This window comes from Anomaloglossus baeobatrachus, chromosome 4, assembly GCF_048569485.1.
Source record: "Anomaloglossus baeobatrachus isolate aAnoBae1 chromosome 4, aAnoBae1.hap1, whole genome shotgun sequence".
Classification (NCBI taxonomy): domain Eukaryota; kingdom Metazoa; phylum Chordata; class Amphibia; order Anura; family Aromobatidae; genus Anomaloglossus; species Anomaloglossus baeobatrachus.
In genome coordinates this window covers 504,092,624-504,113,570 of record NC_134356.1, presented here as the reverse complement: position 1 = coordinate 504,113,570, position 20,947 = coordinate 504,092,624, and the positions used below count along the sequence as shown (strand labels likewise).

Below are 20,947 nucleotides of genomic sequence, written 5' to 3'. Positions count from 1 at the left end.
GGGTTTTGCACTGCAAAGCTGAGTTTTTGACCAAAGTTCTGCCACAAAAAGGCAGCATTTTGAACAACATAGCGTGAACAAGAAACCCAAATTCCCATAGACTTTGCTTGAATAGAAGAGCACATCCATTTTGGCATTAAACAGCGCAGAAGAAAAAGCAGCAAAAAAGCAGGTAAAAAGCAGGTAAAAAGCAACGTGCGCACATACCCTTATTGCGAAGACTGAAAGTTTGTATGTGTATATAAAAAAACCAGGCAAGCCAAATTGGAGAGAATGTTGTATGTTCTATCATCCAAAAATGGAAGGAGTATGGTACAACTGCAAACCTACCATGACATGGTTGTACACCTAAACTGACATCAAATACAGCAAAAAAATACCTAAAATATAACTTTTATTAGTTCCTCTAAAAAGGGGAAGGACCACCTTACCTCTATTAAAAACAACAATGGCTGCTGCAGAGACTGACGTGCTGCAACGCCCTTCAACTGTCACAAAGGGACTAGTGCACCCTGCCACATGACATATCAAGATATCACAGATGGTATTATCAAGGTGTCACGACTGACCAAACAGGCACACACTGGTTTTGCAGGAATAGCAATGCCCAAGGGCTTTATAGGTTAATGTTTCCACTATAGCATTGCTTACAATACAGTGCAACAACAACGTCTACTGCAGAGACTGACGTGCTGCAACGCCCTTTAACTGTCATAAAGGGGACTAGTGCACCCTGCCACATGACATATCAAGATATCACAGAGATCGTTCCAACTTTACATCTTAGACATTGCTATGGTTGAGAATCTAATGTGTGGTTATCTGAGCATTGTCATTTCTTTTCTGAACCTCGGGTACATGTCTGGTTTTGAATTGATACCTCGACATCAGGACAGGTGTCTTGGTATTTAATTGGTTGTGAGTGTGCACTAGTCCCCTTTAACAAGCAAGGGGTGTTGTTGCACTGTATTGTAAGCAATGCTATAGTGGAAACATTAACCTATAAAGCCCTTGGGCATTGCTATTCCTGCAAAACCAGTGTGTGCCTGTTTGGTCAGTCGTGACACCTTGATAATACCATCTGTGATATCTTGATATGTCATGTGGCAGGGTGCACTAGTCCCCTTTATGACAGTTGAAGGGCGTTGCAGCACGTCAGTCTCTGCAGCAGACGTTGTTGTTTTTAATAGAGGTAAGGTGGTCCTTCCCCTTTTTTAGAGGAACTAATAAAAGTTATAATTTAGGTATTTTTTTTGCTGTATTTGGTTTCACTATATCTTCAATACCATACCAGTGGCTGTATTGAACTAAACTGACATCCCAAACAAGTAGAGCACTAATTAGAGAAGCAGCCAGGAGGCTCATGGTCACTCTGGAGTAGCTGCAGAGATCGACAGCTTAGGTGGGAGAATCTGTCCACAGGATACTTATTAGGCCTTTCTACCATTTGCATTTAATACGTACTAGTGTAATCTGATAAAACATTGGATTGCACGTGCACCAATGTTAAACAATACTCAGCATGAGAAAAAAATTGTAGCATGCTGCGTTTAGCAGCGTGTCTTGGATTACACACACCCATACAAGCCTATGGGTGCATGTGAAACATCGGACTGCACTTGGATGACATCTGAGTGCAATGCGATATACACAGTGACAGGCAGCAAAGAAGATGGAGAGATTAACCTCTCCCTTTTATCACAATTGTGATCCGACTCTCTCACGCTCACACCTCTCACGCTCTCAGCAGAGCTCAAGCCGAGTGTTATTAGCATATCACATTCAATTGTCTTGCATCTGATGCTTTATGTTAATGTGAGGTACTGAAGGCTTTATTCAAATTCTCCACAAATCTTCCCTTCATGGAAGACTGGCAAGAAAGTCATTTTTGAAAGCAAGCCATAAAAAGTTCCATTTGCAGTTTTCAAACAAAGCCTTATAGGCAAGTACAAGAAGGTGCTCTGGCCAGATGAGAGCAATGAACAACTGTGGGCTTAACGCAAAACGATATGTGTGGTAGAAATCTAGCACTTCACATCACTCTGAAAACACCATCCTCACTATCAGCCATGGAGATGGTAACAACATGCTGTGGGGAGGCTTTTCTTCAGCAGGGTTAGGGAAGCTGGTCAGAGTTTAGTTACAATTTAATGTCTTGATTTTCTCAATATACAGATGTTAGTCTTTTACACTTAAAATAAAAAGGATGATAAAATAAGTGTCACAAGCCGGCCCTAACGGGTGAAGCCTCTCTTGAATAAACCATGTTAATGACGTAGGTTTTTGTTTTTTTCACTCCAAGCGGCTTAAATGGTTTGTACTTGACACAAAAAAGTACCCTTCACGCACACACACATGCACATAGACTATAATAGTTTCCCAGATATTTACAGAAAACCTAGAACCGTCCACCAAAATATTACATGTATCTGTCCAGAGCTAATTACAGCTGAAGTCCTGCAGAACCCAAGTAGCCACCAAATGTGTCTTCCTGTTGGAATGTGCATGAAAATATCCACAACTTCTGGAGGAGGTGCAAACACAAACCAAGTGCTTTAAAAAATTAATACAAAAAAATAGAACATTCAAGAAGGGTCAAACAACTACATGGGCAGAGATCTCAGACACCACTTAGAGCAATCACTTTGTGTCTTGATTATTTTCTCCATATTATTTTATGATTTCTGGAGGGATTACATTAGACGCGAAGTTTATTTACAGTATATATATATATATATATATATATATAAAAACTTTTCTTTATAAGGAGCAAAAGTGTAGAATCAAGAGTTATATTTGATGGAGCAGCTGGTAATGGTCATAGAAGAAAGCGCCTAATTTCACTAAATAAAAACAAAAATGGGCAAAAAAAAGGGGAAAAAAATATAAAAGGAGCAGCAGACAATGTAGTGGCTGCCAAAGGTTTTTTTTTGATACATTGCACATTTGGAGAATTGGTTAAGGACACACTTCGCCACCTCCTCTTGGGCCTCTTTCCTAGCTCCATAGGCCGGCATAGTTTCCATGGAGGCTGGATGGCAAAGGACCGCCGGCCACAAAGAGTTTTGTTCCGGACGTGTCGTAGCAGTGGGAGTAAACGGCGTTGGGGCAGCAGTTGATATCCGAGAAGTAATTCCTCCACATGTCATTGTGATTCAGCTAGCCTTTCCCGGTCGTCAGTTTGAGGATTTCGCCCTTGGACTTTGAGCCATTAAAATAACTGTTGGAATCATCCAAAAACCTCTGCGCCCAGATGTCATAAAACAAGAGGGAGCCCTGTCTGGTGCCCCCAATGATAATATGCTTGTAAAAGCTTACAGAGCGGATACCACTGCCTTGTTCTTTGCAGTACACGGACTTGGCGCTCTCCGGAGGCTGCCGAGGATCAAGGAAAGACACAGACACGTGTGCCTGTGATCCCACAGCATAGACTGACCACTCCAGGCCACAGGCAAGACAGACGTTCTCTCTGCAATAGGGTAACTTTGTAGACAGCAGCCTGGCTAAAGTGTATTCTGCGGCCCACAAGTGGAAGTAACCGTCCAGAGACACGGCTCCCAGCTCCTTCCTCCTGCTGTTGAACGCCAGGGCGCGGACCTTGCAGTTTGAGGAGTTGCTGCTCTCTTTTGGGATGTCCTTCAATGCTTTGTGGTAAATATGAGCATAGACTGGTACCCAGGAGAGGTTATGCTGGAAGTTGCATTTATTCATCACCTCGTCATTAATCTCCCAGAGAGCCATCGATCCATCACGGGAGCCTGACACAACCAAGGTGTAACTAATCCATGCAATGGAGAAGATCCAGTCATTGTGACCCTCATCTCCCACACAGACTGGATCCAATGTTGGCAGTCGATACACTGCCAGACTGTTAGGGTTATCTCCTTCGGTAGCCAGCAATGTCCGGGAAGGGTTGATCTCTATGGCATGGATTCCACAGCTCTGCTTAGTCATATTGACCGGTTCACGATCATTTAAGATGGGGATCTTTGTAATCTGTTCCGTCTGTACATCCACCACAAATAACGTATTGCATTTGGTACCGCAAACGACTTGGCAATGGTTCAGCAATTGTGACGCAAACACTTTATTGAGGGTTCGAAGCTGGAACTCCCTCTCCTTCAGGATACCAGGTAGTGCTCGAGCCGCGCAGCCACGTAACAGGCGGTGGTAACTGGGGTCATCCTTTGCTTTCAACTCCCTAGATTTTAGATAAAACACCATAGACTTCTTCTCTGGAGGAAGGCGCCTACGCTTCTGAGCGACATGATCCCAATCAGCCTGTTCTCCGGGGCCTGCTCCCGGCGCTCTCCTCTTCCTGCTAGCTGCTCTTCGGGTCATGCTCTCGCCCGCGCAGCTCCTGTGCCCGCATGGAGGAAGCCTGAAGAGATCGCATATAACGGGCAAGGAAACGAACGGAAGGCGACCAGCCGAAAAAAAAAATATATAACAACCACAACGACGGAGGCCACGTGACCTCTCACCCCGAGCGGCGCGCTTTACGTCATAACACCAGCTGGTCAGAGTTGATGGGAAGATGCATGGAGCTAAATAAAGGGCAATCCTGGAGGAAAACCTGTTAGAGGCAGTTAATGACTTGAGTCTGGGGCATAGGTTCAGGTTCCAACAAGAAAACAACCCTAAACATACTGCCAAAGCTACAATGGAATTATTTATCTCAAAGTATATGCATGTAGTTTAATGGCCCATTCAAAGTCAAGACCTAAATCCCATTGAGAGTCTGTGACACAACTTGAAAATTGCTGTTCACAGACGCCTCTGCCCAATCTCAATGAGCTAGTGCTATTTTGCAAAGAAGAATGGCCAAAAATTTCATCCACCCCAAAAGACTTGTATCTGTATTTGCAGTGAAAGGTAGTGCTATGAAATATTGACTCAGGAGGCTGGATAGAAATGCATGTCACAATTTTCAGATTTATATTTCAAAAATATTTAGAAATTCAAGAATTATTTCCTTTAGCCATCACACTTGCTACATTGTGTTGGCATATCCCAAAATCTAAATAAATACATTTTTGTTTCTGAGTTTAACTTGAAAAAATGTGGAAAAATTCACAGGGTATGAATAGTATATAAGGCCAAACATACGAGATCTGAATATTTAATAAAAGAAAAAGAGAAAAAATGAAAGCTACATTAAAAAAATGCGAGAAAAATCTCTCAAAAAGGCTTGATAGACTCTCCTTTTGTCACATCTTCACCAGAACCTGCTCCTGAAATATCTGCTTCTGCGTTCACTTATTCATTGTGTGTTCGGTACTGGCGATGAAAGATGTCAGAACCGGAAGCTCTGGACAGCACAGTCTCTTTCCATCTACTAAATTTAGAATAGCTGGGATCTGCAGTGCTTTACAGTCTGACAGAATGGGTGTGTGTGTGCGGTCCGGCAGCGGTTATCAGCTCCTTACTTTATCCTATTGGAAAGCACCACACCCTACTACTAAAGTTTCCAGCTACTGGAAGCTGGCAGATATAGTTTTGGGCAAGTCTTGCTTCCCTGGCTCAGTCCTGTCTGTTTTGCCCTTGTAGTCATTGTTCTCTGTTTTGACCTCGGCTTATGTTTTCTGACTACTCCTTTGGATCCTGATTTTGCCCTTTATGCAGCCTCATAGCTTTGACCCTGCTTGGCGACCATTCCTTTCTCTGGTTCGCACCTCCCATCAGTAGGTAGCAATCCACTGCACCCCATTGTAAATTCCTCTATGGTTGTTAAAGGGTGTTGAGGTTTCTCTGGATTTTGCCAAACAGAGTGGCTTTTGACAAGTCTGTCCTAGGTTGCCTTTTTGACTCTATGTTAAAATCCCTTTCCTGTTCATATGTTCAGTTTCTTGAGATTTCTTTTTTCTGTGCTTCAGATTTTGAAGATTACCTGGTAGAAATAAAGAATGTGCATGTACCGTATTTTTCGCTTTATAAGACGCACCGGATTATAAGACGCACCCCAAACTTAGACATAAAAAAAGGTAAAAAAAGAAAAATGTGGTCCATCTTATAATCCGGTGTTCTCTTACCGAAGGGGGGCAGCAGTGGTGGTGAAGCGGGGTCACAGGAGGCAGTGGATTTACTGGCAGGCACGGCGGGTCAGTGGCAGCGGCGTCCGGGGTGGCAGGAGCCGGGGGATCCATGGTGGTAGGAGCCGCGGGGCACACAACACCCGGCCGCTACCCACACACAACACCCGGCCGCTACCCGCACACAACACCCGGCCGCTGCCCGCACACAGCCGTCGACCGCCGCCTGCACACAGCCGCCGACCGCCGCCTGGACACAGCCGCCGCCTGCACACATCACCCGGCCGCCGACCGCCGCCTGGACACAGCCGCCGCCTGGACACAGCACCCGACCGCCGCCTGTACACAGCACCCAGCCGCCGACCGCCGCCTGGACACAGCCGCCGCCCGCACACAGCACCAGGCCGCCGACCGCCGCCTGGACACAGCCGCCGCCCGCACACAGCACCAGGCCGCCGACCGCCGCCTGGACACAGCCGCCGCCCGCACACAGCACCCGGCCGCCGACCGCCGCCTGGACACAGCCGCCGCCTGGACACAGCACCCGGCCGCCGACCGCCGACTGTACACAGCACCCAGCCGCCGACCACCGCCTGGACACAGCCGCCGCCCGCACACAGCACCAGGCCGCCGACCGCCGCCTGGATACAGCCACCGCCCGCACACAGCACCCGGCCGCTGACCGCCGCCTGGACACAGCCGCCGCCTGGACACAGCACCCGGCCGCCGACCGCCGCCTGGACACAGCCGCCGCCTGCACACATCACCAGGCCGCCGACCGCCGCCTGGACACAGCCGCCGCCTGCACACATCACCCGGCCGCCGACCGCCGCCTGGACACAGCCGCCGCCTGGACACAGCACCCGGCCGCCGACCGCCGCCTGTACACAGCACCCAGCCGCCGACTGCCGCCTGGACACAGCCGCCGCCCGCACACAGCACCCGGCCGCCGACCGCCGCCTGGAAACAGCCGCCGCCTGGACACAGCACCCGGCCGCCGACCGCCGCCTGCACACAGCACCCAGCCGCCGACCGCCGCCTGGACACAGCCGCCGCCCGCACACAGCACCCAGCTGCCGACCGCCGCCTGGACACAGCCGCCGCCCGCACACAGCACCCGGCCGCCGACGGCCGCCTGGACACAGCTGCCGCCCGCACACAGCACCAGGCCGCCGACCGCCGCCTGGACACAGCCGCCGCCCGCACACAGCACCCGGCCGCCGCCCGCCGCCTGGACACAGCCGCCGCCTGCACACAGCACCCGGCCGCTGACCGCCGCCTGGACACAGCCGCCGCCTGGACACAGCACCCGGCCGCCGACCGCCGCCTGTACACAGCACCCAGCCGCCGACCACCGCCTGGACACAGCCGCCGCCCGCACACAGCACCAGGCCGCCGACCGCCGCCTGGATACAGCCACCGCCCGCACACAGCACCCGGCTGCTGACCGCCGCCTGGACACAGCCGCCGCCTGGACACAGCACCCGGCCGCCGACCGCCGCCTGGACACAGCCGCCGCCTGCACACATCACCCGGCCGCCGACCGCCGCCTGGACACAGCCGCCGCCTGCACACATCACCCGGCCGCCGACCGCCGCCTGGACACAGCCGCCGCCTGCACACATCACCCGGCCGCCGACCGCCGCCTGGACACAGCCGCCGCCTGGACACAGCACCCGGCCGCCGACCGCCGCCTGTACACAGCACCCAGCCGCCGACTGCCGCCTGGACACAGCCGCCGCCCGCACACAGCACCCGGCCGCCGACCGCCGCCTGGAAACAGCCGCCGCCTGGACACAGCACCCGGCCGCCGACCGCCGCCTGCACACAGCACCCAGCCGCCGACCGCCGCCTGGACACAGCCGCCGCCCGCACACAGCACCCAGCTGCCGACCGCCGCCTGGACACAGCCGCCGCCCGCACACAGCACCCGGCCGCCGCCCGCCGCCTGGACACAGCCGCCGCCTGCACACAGCACCCGGCCGCTGACCGCCGCCTGGACACAGCCGCCGCCTGGACACAGCACCCGGCCGCCGACCGCCGCCTGGACACAGCCGCCGCCTGCACACATCACCCGGCCGCCGACCGCCGCCTGGACACAGCCGCCGCCTGCACACATCACCCGGCCGCCGACCGCCGCCTGGACACAGCCGCCGCCTGGACACAGCACCCGGCCGCCGACCGCCGCCTGTACACAGCACCCAGCCGCCGACTGCCGCCTGGACACAGCCGCCGCCCGCACACAGCACCCGGCCGCCGACCGCCGCCTGGAAACAGCCGCCGCCTGGACACAGCACCCGACCGCCGCCTGTACACAGCACCCAGCCGCCGACCACCGCCTGGACACAGCCGCCGCCCGCACACAGCACCAGGCCGCCGACCGCCGCCTGGATACAGCCACCGCCCGCACACAGCACCCGGCCGCTGACCGCCGCCTGGACACAGCCGCCGCCTGGACACAGCACCCGGCCGCCGACCGCCGCCTGGACACAGCCGCCGCCTGCACACATCACCTGGCCGCCGACCGCCGCCTGGACACAGCCGCCGCCTGCACACATCACCCGGCCGCCGACCGCCGCCTGGACACAGACGCCGCCTGGACACAGCACCCGGCCGCCGACCGCCGCCTGTACACAGCACCCAGCCGCCGACTGCCGCCTGGACACAGCCGCCGCCCGCACACAGCACCCGGCCGCCGACCGCCGCCTGGAAACAGCCGCCGCCTGGACACAGCACCCGGCCGCCGACCGCCGCCTGCACACAGCACCCAGCCGCCGACCGCCGCCTGGACACAGCCGCCGCCCGCACACAGCACCCAGCTGCCGACCGCCGCCTGGACACAGCCGCCGCCCGCACACAGCACCAGGCCGCCGACCGTTGCCTGGACACAGCCGCCGCCCGCACACAGCACCCGGCCGCCGCCCGCCGCCTGGACACAGCCGCCGCCTGCACACAGCACCCGGCCGCTGACCGCCGCCTGGACACAGCCGCCGCCTGGACACAGCACCCGGCCGCCGACCGCCGCCTGGACACAGCCGCCGCCTGCACACATCACCCGGCCGCCGACCGCCGCCTGGACACAGCCGCCGCCTGCACACATCACCCGGCCGCCGACCGCCGCCTGGACACAGCCGCCGCCTGGACACAGCACCCGGCCGCCGACCGCCACCTGTACACAGCACCCAGCCGCCGACTGCCGCCTGGACACAGCCGCCGCCCGCACACAGCACCCGGCCGCCGACCGCCGCCTGGAAACAGCCGCCGCCTGGACACAGCACCCGGCCGCCGACCGCCGCCTGTACACAGCACCCAGCCGCCGACCGCCGCCTGGACACAGCCGCCGCCCGCACACAGCACCCAGCTGCCGACCGCCGCCTGGACACAGCCGCCACCCGCACACAGCACCCGGCCGCCGACGGCCGCCTGGACACAGCTGCCGCCCGCACACAGCACCAGGCCGCCGACCGCCGCCTGGACACAGCCGCCGCCTGCACACAGCACCCGGCCGCTGACCGCCGCCTGGACACAGCCGCCGCCTGGACACAGCACCCGGCCGCCGACCGCCGCCTGGACACAGCCGCCGCCTGCACACATCACCCGGCCGCCGACCGCCGCCTGGACACAGCCGCCGCCTGCACACATCACCCGGCCGCCGACCGCCGCCTGGACACAGCCGCCGCCTGGACACAGCACCCGGCCGCCGACCGCCGCCTGTACACAGCACCCAGCCGCCGACTGCCGCCTGGACACAGCCGCCGCCCGCACACAGCACCCGGCCGCCGACCGCCGCCTGGAAACAGCCGCCGCCTGGACACAGCACCCGGCCGCCGACCGCCGCCTGCACACAGCACCCAGCCGCCGACCGCCGCCTGGACACAGCCGCCGCCCGCACACAGCACCCAGCTGCCGACCGCCGCCTGGACACAGCCGCCGCCCGCACACAGCACCCGGCCGCCGACGGCCGCCTGCACACAGCTGCCGCCCGCACACAGCACCAGGCCGCCGACCGCCGCCTGGACACAGCCGCCGCCCGCACACAGCACCCGGCCGCCGCCCGCCGCCTGGACACAGCCGCCGCCTGCACACAGCACCCGGCCGCCGACCGCCGCCTGCACACAGCACACAGCCGCCGCCCACACAGCACCCGGCCGCTGCCCGCACACAGCACCCGACTGCCGCCCGCACACAGCCACGGGTACCCGGCTGCCACCGCACGCAAGCACAGGTACCCGGCCGCTTGCACGCAGCCACAGGCACCCGGCCGTTTGATCACCGCACAGACAGGACCCCCAGGTACTGCTATATTCGCTTTATAAGACGCACCCCCCATTTTCCTCTCAAATTTTTGGGAGGAAAAGTGCGTCTTATAAAGCGAAAAATACGGTAATTTAGGCGGCACCTAATGCAATCTCCTCTAAACCAGGCACTTTTCATTCAGAAGGTTGCCATTATTGCTACAGGGAAAGAAAACATCTTAAAAAAAACTTCAAAAACTCATCAAAACTTTTTCAGGAAAGGAAAAACTTCACAAAGAAGGAGCATTTCAAATCTCAGTGTGAACATACCCTGCAAAATGTTCAAGGACATTTTTTTTTAGAGGAGACACAACAGAATGTGGCTTGCATTGGCGATTATCACTCATGAGACATCACTACCCCTATGAAATCAGCGCATGCACTAGTGCTTTACAGAGAACCCACTTGCCCATGTCTCTGATAAACTTTGCAACTGTCTGATTTAATCAGCACTGATGTCAGCCACAGTGATATCACACCAACATTTGTAAATCCTTTTCGCACTACATTGTAAATATATGGTTCTAACCGCAGTGTATTAACATGTAAAACTATACATAAATTGCTGTGGTCGTTACATCAGCTGCGGGTGAAGGCAATGGCTGGGATCAGCGAAAATTCATCCAGCTGTGACCAGCAAAGGTTTAGGTATGGAAACAGTCACAAGAAGCTGAGCTATTCCCGTACCACAGCTCTCACAGAAATTAATGGGAGTTATGGAAACAGTGTAGTAGAGGGTGCCAGGGATTGGAGATGGATCTTAGCTTCAACCTGATTGTTTAATTCCTTTAAACAGTTAAGAGTACTTTGCACACTACGACATCGCAAGCCGATTGTAGCGATGCTGAGCGAGATAGTCCCCGCCCCCGTCGCACAGGCGATCTCTTGTGATAGCTGCCGTAGCGAACATCATCGCTACGGAAGCTTCACATGCACTTACCTGCCCTGCGACGTCGCACTGGCCGGCGAACCGCCTCCTTCCTAAGGGGGCGAGTCATGCGGCGTCACAGCGATGTCACACGGCAGGAGGCCAATAGAAGCGGAGGGGCGGAGATGAACGGCATGTAAACATCCCGCCCACCTCCTTCCTTCCTCATTGCAGCCGGGACGCAGGTAGGGAGATGTTCCTCGCTTCTGCGGCTTCATACACAGCGATGTGTGCTGCCGCAGGAACGAGGAACAACATCGTACCTGTCGCTGCAGCGATATTATGGAAATGCCCGACACTATACCGATCATACAATTTCGACACCTTTGCGCTCGTTAATCGTAGTAAAAAGGATTCACATACTCCGATGTCGACAACGACGCCGGATGTGCGTCACTTTTGATTTGACCCCACCGACATCGCAGCTGCGATGTAGTAGTGTGCAAAGTACCCCTTAGAGGTCCCATCATTTGATCCTACAGGCTAGTCACTGGTTCATTTAATTGAAAATATGCTCCCTAGTTGTCAGCAGTATAGTGTTTAAGGCAGTCATGTCGCCTCCTGTGATGACTGTAGAAAGGAAACGGGTATTCATCCGTGCTATCACTCCACCGAACGTATTAATAATGTATGCCTTTTATTCTGTATGCTCAGGTCGATGCGTTTCAGGGGTCGCAGCCCCCTTCATCAGGACAACAAGCAAAAAAATCAAGCTCTAATATAGCTCAGTCGAAGAAAAAATAAAAACAATTCAGATCTTGGAAAATAGCGACATAAACCAAACATTTTATTTTACAAATGTGTGATTTTTGCAACCACTTTAAAAACAATATGTGCAAGTTTGGTATCACAGTAATGATACTGACCTGGTGAGTTATGTTTCAAGATCATATTTAGAACTGAATGAATGCTGTAAAACCAACTCCCAAAACATGAAGGAATTTCAATTTTTTAACATTTAATTGGAATTTGTCTTCCGATACACTGAATGCTAAAATTAAAGTGGTTGTCCAGTCTAAAATGTTAAGTCTGCAGTCACTCTATGTGTTACTCTATGTGACTGCAGACTTATGAATCCTCCCAGCACATGCACTGCAAGGATTTTCAGAGCCAGGAGTGATGGCCAAGTGAATGCAGTTGTGCGATATCCATGTTCCAAGCCATAACCGGACTAGTGGGCGTGGTCTCACTCTGTACAAGTGTATTGAGCAAGTAGACTCCATACACTTGCATTTAGCGAGACCATGCCCACTAGTCGGGTTCTCGCCGGGAACATGCATAGTGCACATTTGCAGTCCTGTAACCGACGTTCCCAGCTCAGAAACCAGCTAAGGCTATATGCGCACACAGCGTTTTTTTGATGCTGTGTTTTTTGTGCGTTTTTGGCCGCTAAAAATGCATAAAAATGCACCCGCGGCAAAAACTGCAGCGGTAACAACGCATGCGTTTTTACCGCGTTTTGGGCTGCATTGCATGGGGGGAAAACGCAGAAACGCAGCTTAAAAAAAAGTTGTGTGCGGACAGCAAAAATGAAGTCATAAGGCCCTGTCACACACACAGATAAATCTTTGGCAGATCTGTGGTTGCAGTGAAATCATGGACATATTGTTCCATTTGTACACAGCCACAAACCTGGCAGTGATTGTCCACAATTTCACTGCAACCACAGATCTGCCACAGATCTGCCACAGATCTGCCACAGATCTGCCACAGATCTGCCACAGATCTGCCACAGATCTGCCACAGATCTGCCACAGATTTGCCACAGATCTGCCACAGATCTGCCACAGATTTATCTGTGTGTGTGACAGGGCCTATAGACTTTGCTGAGGAAGCAAAGTCATGCAGTTTTGAGCACAAAAACGCACTGTGCGCACATAGTCTAATCCTTGCAGCGTGCAATGTGTGCGCTGGGACGATTCATAAGTCTGCAGTCACATAAAGTGACTGTAGACTTATCATTTTAGACTGCACAAGCCATTTAATAGTAACCTTCAAACCTCCAAAATTAGAAAATTTGACTTTATGAAGAAAGGGATGGGAAAATGGAAGTGTAAGGCTATGTGTCCACGGTAGAATGTACCTGCGGATTTTTCTGTCTGAAAATCCGCGATTTGCCGCGGATTTGCCGCGGATTTTGAAAGGGATTTTTTTTTTTTTTTTCCCCATTCAAAACCAAAAATCCGCACCAAATCTGCACCAAACAATTGACATGCTGCAGATTTTTCCGGATCAAAATCCGCGGCAAATCCGCAGCGGAAAAATCCGCAGCATGGACACAGCATTTCCAAAATGCCATTGAAATGGCTTGGAAGTGCCGCTGCTGCAGATTTTCGGGAAATCTGCGGCAAATCCGCGGCAAAATCCGCGGTAAATCCGCAGCGTGGGCACATAGCCTAAACATGAAAACTCGCCCGATCTTTAAGAGCTTAAAGAGAAATGTGGATGTTAGTGTTCCTGTATCTGAAATAAGCTTCTCCACATTAGATTCTGTAGAACATAAGCTAGATTGCTTCTTCTACAGTTATTATGCGGCCTCAGCAGAGCGCTTTTATGTGTACTGTTCAGCCCCCAGGTTGGTCAAATGGAAGAAACCTGGTAAATACATGAAGTTCCTGTAATGAGCTTTCATCATAATCTCACAAGCCGTTTTGACTTTCCCTTATTTAAGGGCATGCTGTGTTATTAAAATTAATTTACATTTTTTGTGCAAAAATTGCTCTCATATTGTGGAATGGGCAATAAAATGTGAATTTACAAACAGAATGGTTAGGAGTTATAATACCAAAAGTATAGAAGTCTATATGGTGTTATTGTATCTGTGTATGCCACTAGCGGACACAGACAGAAGAGTTCTCCTGTGCAAAAACAGTATATGGGCCCTTTGCACTCCAGTAGCTCATTTTAATGCACAATTCCACCGTCTTTGGAGGTAGAAATGGGCCCCCTTACCTCTTAGGCTTTTGTTCGGCGGCACAGGTTGCACCAATGATCTGTTCGCCCCTGGTGTATGCCTTGAAGTTTTTACAAAGTTTTGCTTTTAAGTATAATACACAAAGACGCTATGGGTGGCTGTACACGTTGCGACATCGCTAGCCGATGCTAGCGATGGCGAGCATGATAGCACCCGCCCCTATCATTATGGCGATATGTGAAGATCGCTGCCGTAGCGAACATTATCGCTACGGCAGCGTCACATGTACTTACCTGCTCGGCTACGTCGCTGTGACTGGCGAACTGCCTCCTTTCTAAGGGGGCGGTTCGCTCGGCGTCACAGCGACGTCACTAAGCGGCAATCAAAGCGGAGGGGCGGAGATGGACGTTTTTGCAATGATCCAAAATCGCTCCTTGGAGTCACACACAACGAGATCGCTACAGCGGCCGGATGTGCGTCACAAAATCCGTGACCCCAACGAGATCGCTGTAGCGAAGTCGTAGCGTGCAAAGCCCGCTTAAAAGGAGGGCTGTTTGTCACATTAAAGAGTTCTCTGAGCATTTCTGTTATAGCACATGGCATGTTTGCACCATACAGCAGCACAGACTGCATCCACGGCTCTCTAGTGCAAAGGTTCAAGAACTGACCCTGTAGTTTACTTACCGCTATGAGAGGTGACTAACAGTCTGGTCTGAGCGTGAAAAACACTGTGGGGTCTAATGTAGACTTTATATTTATTTCAGAGTCTGTTGTCTAATTTTATTTTTGGTGTCTGCAGTTATTTTGGTGAATGGGGTCAGGTTTTATGGTCTAGAGTAGTGTTTCCCAAATCCAATCTATTACGTACCCAAAAATAAATCAGATCCTAGACTCCAGGTTCTGATCTCTTCTATGGTGTGTGATAGACTTGTCAAATGTTGAGCGTGTACAATTTGAAATTTGGGGGACCAGAGAAATGTAAATGGACATGGCATGTTACCAGATTTAGTGAAGCATTTGTCACTTACAGGCATACATAATGCCTAAGATCTGACTCTACTATATCCATTTAAATCCCTTTAAAAATATGAGTTTTATTACAAGTTCATAATTAGGATATTGTTATGCTAAACATTTTTGACCTGCACTATCTTTTTCTGGATCAGATCACTATAGTTTGCAGACACCTGATTATGGAAAGAGATGTGTCAATAAAAAAATTGCATAATGTCACCTTGGCAGTGTTACGTATTATTCTGTCATCCGCTTTGAATGATCTTGTATCTTTACATGTTCTGACCTTTTATGCTATTGTGATATCTCTCAGACTCCTTTCTACATTGTTTACTTATGTGTTTTGTTTTTATTCTTACATTTTATTGTATGTTTTTCCTAAATCTATAAACATAAATGATGTCAAGTATGTGCATTGTTTGATTTTGTCTTTAGTTATACCTTTATGTTATTGATGCCCATTATACATGATCATACATAACACACACACACACACACACACACACACACACACACACACACTGTTCAGGACACTATGCCATGCCACTCTCACAGAGGGCAGTATGAAGAAGATGACAGGTTCGACCTGACCATAGCATGACGTTTTAAACATGATGTAAACTCTTTTATGTCTGAAGATTCTATGGTTATTTATTTAGTTTAATTATTTCTTCCTTTATTACATTCTAATATGTTGATATTCCAGACATACCGAGATCTTAATAGGATTGTGGTTGGTATGGCAGATCATGCGTAAGCGCTGGTGGAAGTGTATGAGTGCAGCATTATATTTATGAACCTGGCAGACTTGCAGGCAGCTCTACCAACATGATGGGAGACAATATGTGTTAGATGTACTCTCCAAAATGAAATGATAGTCACTAAATCTAATAAATATGTAATTTACTGTGAGACAGGCTCTTTAGTGCTGGATAAGTTTACTTGGAGAAAGTACAATTACTTTATGACTGAGCGCCAATAATCTTGTGCAATGGATACTGAAACCGATAAATAAGGCAAAAGAAACTGTAATTACTACCAGCTGTGACATTGCTGGAAGCATTATCAGGAATGGACGTTCAGAGCTGGTAGCGGCTACATCCAGCTGGGTCTCTGCTATTGCACAACACAGTTATAATTGCAACTCAGGCTCCAGTGACACTTTTAACCTTTTCTCTAATATTTCCATCAAGCTGATTAAATAATGAACATTTACTGTGCTATCGACTTAGCAGATTTTACCTGACTTTAGGGCCAGACTTGGACCTTAATTTTGTCTTGGCATTTGAAATATAAACCTGCACACATCCAATTCCCCAGATGGGGGTGTGGTTTCTGTGGAGGCACGGGGATCAGTGGGTGCTCTCGTCCGCTGGCCCAGCCGCCTTTAGAAAGACAGCATGGCCTAGGGCTCATCCCAACTGAATGCCTGACCTCCTTAACTATGGGAGGAATACTACTCAGACAACACAGGATGAGGGAATCACAATATTAAGGCTTTATTTGATCCCCAAACAATTAACAGCACATAACATATAACCAGCATAACCACAAAATTTAATCGGCAACAGTTTCTCACCCTTCTGCTGGCTCACCAGGGATTAGAATGTCCGTGCCTCAGAGCTTCCAAACTAGCAGCACCCCCCTTTTGGCGGGCACCCACCAAGAATGGAATAACGCCAGATTTAGGAAGCTGTTTGAGGACCGCAAAGCCTGTAGTCAGGTGACTGGATTGTCCCAAGCTGGATTTCTTCCTTAGGTAGTCTTTGATATCTCAGCCGAATCCTTGCATTCGATGCTGAAGTCCATATCTATATATATAATTGCCTTATTCTGTCTGTCTGTCTGTCTGTCTGTCTTGCTCCAAAATTGTGTCCTTACGGTGACAGAAAGCTGATTTGCCGCTGGGCTCGCCATGGCCCCGCCCCCCCGCACGGATTGGCCGCTCGCCTCGGCTTTGCCCCCCCACGGATTGGTCGCTCGCCTCGGCCTGGCCCCGCCCTCCGCATGTTTTGACCGCTGGCCCCGGCCCTCCGCACGCATCGCCAGACATAACCTTGCACTGCTGGGATCGTGACGGAGCCGGTGAACGCTGGTAACCATTATACACATCGGGTAACTAAGGTCCCTTGGTTACCCGATGTGTATCATAGTTACCAGTGTATACCGGCTCCGTCAGGATCCCAGCAGCGCCAGACATAACCTTGCGATGCTGGGATCTTGACGGAGCCGGTGAACGCTGGTAACCATTATACACATCGGGTAACTAAGGTCCCTTGGTTACCCGATGTGTATCATAGTTACCAGTGTACACCGGCTCCATCACAATCCCAGCAGCGCCAGACATAACCTTGCGATGCTGGGATCTTGACGGAGCCGGTGAACGCTGGTAACCATTATACACATCGGGTAACTAAGGTCCCTTAGTTACCCGATGTGTATCATAGTTACCAGCGTACACCGGCTCCCGGGGAGCCGGCATTATACTCCTCTCCCCCCAGGACTACTCCTCCTATTACAGTCCTCCTATTATACTCCTCTCTGAGTATAATAGGAGAACTATTATAGCATGGGGGATGGAGCACGATGGGGGGTGCGCAGCATGGGGGATGGAGCACGATGGGGGGTGCGCAGCATGGGGGATGGAGCACGATGGGGGGTGCGCAGCATTGAGGATGGAGCACGATGGGGGGTGCGCAGCATGGGGGATGGAGCACGATGGGGGGTGCGCAGCATGGGGGATGGAGCACGATGGGGGGTGCGCAGCATGGGGGATGGAGCACGATGGGGAGTGCACAGCATGGGGGATGGAGCACGATGGGGAGTGCGCAGCATGGGGGATGGAGCACGATGGGGAGTGCGCAGCACGGGGGATGGAGCACGATGGGGGTACGCAGCATGGGGGATGTAGCACGATGGGGAGTGCACAGCATGGGGGATGGAGCACGATGGGGAGTGCGCAGCATGGGGGATGGAGCACGATGGGGAGTGCGCAGCATGGAGGATGGAGCACGATGGGGAGTGCGCAGCATGGGGGATGGAGCACGATGGGGAGTGCGCAGCATGGGGGATGGCGCATGATGGGGGGTGCGCAGCATCGGGGATGGAGCACAATGGGGAATGCGCAGCATAGGGGATGGAGCACGATGGGGGGTGGGCAGCATGGGGGATGGAGCACGATGGGGGGTGCGCAGCATGGGGGATGGGGCACGATGGGGGGTGCGCAGCATGGGGGATGGAGCTCGATGGGAGGTGCACACCTCCCCCCAACACACACACACAACACACCACACACACACTGGGAACCACAAACACCGCCATACACAGACAACGCCGCACACACACAACACCCAACACACAAACACCGCGGCATACATAAATATACGCACATACCGCACAACACACACATTGCACAAAACATACCTCCCCCCAAAACACACACACACCCCACACCCACACAAACCGCGCAACACACACACAACGCTACAGACACACAGCGCTCCACAAACAACGCAACACCCAACGCAACACACAAACAACACCGCTCTCACCCCCCGCCACACCCAGACAACACCCAGAACATGTACAGAGCCCTACACAAACACTTGGTAACTACACACAACAACATCTATATATATATATATATATAACAAAAATCATACATGAACTACACAATACGTAAATTCTAGAATACCCGATGCGTAGAATTGGGCCACCTTCTAGTAGTATTATAATCCTGGTTCAGCTATAGCTTGCCAATCAGATACGCAGGTCCTAGATTGGTAGCATGTATCAAGAGTCAACAAGAACTGTAAAGGTGGTGTCACACACAGCGACGGCGACAATCACATCGCTGCTAAGACACCATTTTCTGTGACATAGCAGCGATGTCCCGTCGCTGTCGCTGTGTGTGACATCCAGGAACGACCTGGCCCCTGCTGTGAGGTCGCCAGTCGTTGCTGAATGTCCTGCTTCATTTTTTGGATGTTGCTCTCCCGCTGTGAAGCACACATCGCTGTGTGTGACAGCGAGAGAGCGACGAACTGAAGCGAGCAGGGAGCAAGGAGACGGCTTCTGGCAGCCTGCGGTAAGCTGTAACCAAGGTAAACATCGGGTAACCAAGCAAAGTGCTTAGCTGGTTACCCAATATTTACCTTAGTTACTAGCGTCCGCTGCTCTCAGGCTGCCAGTGCCGGCTCCCTTCTCCCTGCACGCGTAGCCAGAGTACACATCGGGTAAATAAGCAAAGGTTTGCTTATTAACCCGATGTGTACTCTGGCTAGGAGTGCAGGGAGCCAGTGCTAAGCGGTGTGCGCTGGTAACCAAGGTAAATATCGGGTAACCAGCGAAGCATTTTGCTTGGTTACCCGATAGTTACCTTAGTTACCATGCGCAGCATCGCTTCCATGCATCGCTGCTGGCTGGGGGCTGGTCACTAGTCGCTGGTGAAATCTGCCTGTTTGACAGCTCACCAGCAACCATGTAACGATGCAGCAGCGGTCCTGATAAGGTCAGGTCGTCAGTCGTGATGGCTGCTGCGTTGCTACATGTGACCCTAGCTTAACACTAGAGTCTTGTAGAAACAATGAGGGCTTATCTCTTGTCTATAAACAAACTATCTTCATGTCTGGCTGAATTTTAAGAAATTTAACCCATGTTAGGCACTGACAGAGTCCATGTCGTCACAGTTTCTATTACAAATATTTACCTGCCTGACATTGGAGGAAATCATTATGTACTGCAAAAAGAATATTACCACTTATGCCACTTTATGTACAATAGCAACCAACATTTTTTCATTTTTTTTTTTAAAAGTATGAGTACTTCTGTCTGATTGTTGGGATTTTATTTTCCTGGCGATGAATGGAAAGTGCATGAAGTTGTCGTCATGTAAGACCTTAATTTTAACCAAAATGCTTTTCAATATAGGTATGGCCATTTAATTAAAGAAAACTGACTGCCAAAAGTTTTGCATATACTATTTATTGATCACAACTTAGAGAGTAATTCATTGTGTGCAATGCCAGAACTTCATATTTTGTAGCATAACCTCTTGCTTTAATTACTGCACCACACTGATGGGGCGTTGAAGCCAATAGGGTATTCAAGACAACTTGAGGGATCTTGTTCCCTTCAATTTGTAAATCTGCTAACAATTCATCTTTATTGCTGTGGGTACGGGCCCAACTAGTCACCCTAACTCATCCCAAAGTTGCTCTATAGGGTGTAAATCAGGAGACTGGCTTGACCATTGCAGCAGGTGAACATTTTTCTTTCCTATCCAATTTTGACTAAATTGAAAGGGTGCTTAGTATCATCGTCTTGCTGGAATATCCAGCCCCTGCCTACTTTGGTTTTACCATGTGGCAGCATTACATTCTCCAGTATATCCTTGTACATGGTAACATTCATATTTCCATTAATTCTATGGCAGATGGCAGATGCAGAAAAGCAGCCCCAAACCACAACATTGCCACCACCCTGTTTCACTGCAGGTACCTTGCATCATTACGTTTTCCAATTGGGAGGTATATATATAATGCTTGCCATCATTATCAAACAGATTGAATGTAGATTCATCTGACCACAACACCTTAGACCAATCTGCCTCTTTCCATTGGCTGTGTTCTTTGGCAAACTCAAGTCGGACCTTCCGGTTCCTTGCAGAGATGAAAGGCTTCTTGACTGGAGCTCTTGCATTCAAGCCTACTGTTCTCTTAGGCGTTGCACCACAGTTTGGCAACTCACTTTGACCCCATATTCT

At 51.4% G+C, this 20,947-nt stretch overlaps 1 protein-coding gene and 1 pseudogene across 1 annotated transcript in view; one reads left to right on the top strand and one right to left on the bottom strand.

Annotated features, from left to right (window-relative positions):
- Positions 1–20,947, top strand: part of FAM227B (family with sequence similarity 227 member B) — a 756,766-nt gene that overhangs the window by 19,913 nt on the left and 715,906 nt on the right. The window lies entirely within an intron of this gene.
- LOC142301736 (DDB1- and CUL4-associated factor 12 pseudogene) lies at positions 2,963–4,378 on the bottom strand (annotated as a pseudogene).